The sequence below is a fragment of the Zingiber officinale genome, chromosome 4B (genome assembly GCF_018446385.1).
Source record: "Zingiber officinale cultivar Zhangliang chromosome 4B, Zo_v1.1, whole genome shotgun sequence".
NCBI lineage: Eukaryota > Viridiplantae > Streptophyta > Magnoliopsida > Zingiberales > Zingiberaceae > Zingiber > Zingiber officinale.
Genome location: NC_055993.1, coordinates 17732054 through 17733985, shown reverse-complemented (window position 1 = coordinate 17733985; position 1932 = coordinate 17732054). Strand labels below are relative to the sequence as shown.

The 1932-nt window shown below is 37.0% G+C and overlaps 1 non-coding gene across 1 annotated transcript; it reads left to right on the top strand.

Moving 5' to 3' along the window:
- The first annotated feature begins 530 nt into the window (after window positions 1-530).
- LOC121978820 lies at window positions 531-636 on the top strand. The gene has a single exon (XR_006111162.1). It is a non-coding gene; the product is annotated as a small nucleolar RNA R71 (small nucleolar RNA).
- Window positions 637-1932: the final 1296 nt, after the last annotated feature.

The window sequence follows — 1932 nt, the reverse complement described above, 5'->3', positions numbered from 1 at the left end:
CATTGAGGAAAAGGTACTTGTGGCCTTTGGAAACTTCATGGAGTAATGGAACTGAGTTCTTGAGGTCTTCTATTGTTCTTCTCCTCAATCCTAAACAAATCTTTCTTCAGAAGTTCTTCATGATTCTTGCCACTTCTCAACTTAATATCATTATCATTTACACTAGATCTTGTCTGTGTAGGAGAAAGGTCTTCCTTGAACCATTTTAAAACTATGTTATTAATCTTTTCCCCAAATGTTTGAACTCCTCATTCTGTGACTTGTGATTTTCATCATTCTTGGGTGGTTGAACTACATTCTGTTTGACAGGCTCTCTTACATATATGGCTTGTACTTCTTGAATTTCTGAGGGAGATTCCATCCAACTTTTGCTTGACCATTCATGGAGGTTCAATGCTACCTGATCAATCAATGTATATGCTTCGTCTACACTCTTGTCCATAAAAGAACCTCCAGCTGATGAATCTAACAAACACTTATCTGAGAAAGAAATTCCCCTATAAAATAGGTGCAAGGTAAGTCATTTCTCTAAACCATGATGAGGGCACTGCCTTTGTAGACTCTTGAATCTGTCTCATGCTTCAAATAATGATTCTCCATATGCTTGAGCAAAATCTGTGATGCAATTCCTCATATAAATTGTTCTACTTGGAGGGAAAAAATGATTCAGAATTTGCTTCTCCAATTGTTCCCAACTTGTGATGCTTTGAGGACGGAGAGAATATAACCATGTCCTTGCTTTATCCTTGATACTGAAAGGAAAGACCATCAATCGAACTGCATCCGCTGACACTCCTTCACAGTTCACCATATTACAAAGCTCTAGAAATGTCTCAAGGTGCAGATAAGGACTTTCTGATACTTCTCCTCCAAATTTGTGACCCTGTATCATGAAAATTAACTCTGAATCTAGTTGAAAACTCTCTACTTCAATGTGAGGCTGCAAAATGGAAGATAAAAATCTTGCAGAAATGGGTGTAGAAAAATCTCTTAAGGCCCTGCTTGACATGTCAGTGCTCATGGTATCTAAAAAAAATTATGAGAAAAGAACAAAAATAAAAAATTAAAGATAAAATAAAATGCTATATGAAAAGCAAGAAACAAAATGCAGAATTTAAATTGCTAGAAAAAAATGCAGTGTTTTTTTTGGGGATTATGTATATGGAAAACAAATTGCAATATAAAATGGAAAAACAAAAACTATTCACAAGTCTAGGTTAACTAAATTGCTAATCTACTAATGTTAATGCGAACAGTCCTCGACAACGGTGCCAAAAAATTTGTTATGATTCCGCAAGTGCACGGATTCATCGTCAGTAATATAAAAGATTGTCGAACCATAGGGACTATTGAATAAACATTAGAGATGTCACAAAGTAAGTTATCTAGACGGTCGAAAGTTGGCTTTGGCGCTTGCAAACTAACGAGAGTGATTGAAGAGAGAAAGAAGGCTAAGACGAAGAGAGAGGAGAGAGAATCGATCTTGGAGGGAATTGAGCTTTGGTAGATGGATTCTAGAATTTCAATTTCGTTGTGGTGGAACCTGATGTATCATATTCTATCTTTTCCTCATTGTCAATCAACATACCTTCGCCGGAAGTTAAAGCTACTATCCTTAAGTACTAATCAGAGAAGATCCTTGTGAAATCCTATTACAGTTAACCCCTATTACTAGGGCGCCTCGGTAGATCACAAGAATACAAATCTAATCTGTATAATTAGGGATAGAGATTGGGGTTTGGTTTGGTCTCTTACTTCCTTGTGGAGAAGTTGCCTCTCCTTTCAAGGGAATATCCTAGACGTCCGTGAACGGGTTACCCCTATCACTAGGGCCCCTTGGGTGTACGATATAAGATCCTCTCTTTACAAAATTAGCAATTCCTACACAATCAATTAACATGACAAGGCAACAAGTCTCATGCATGTCAAATA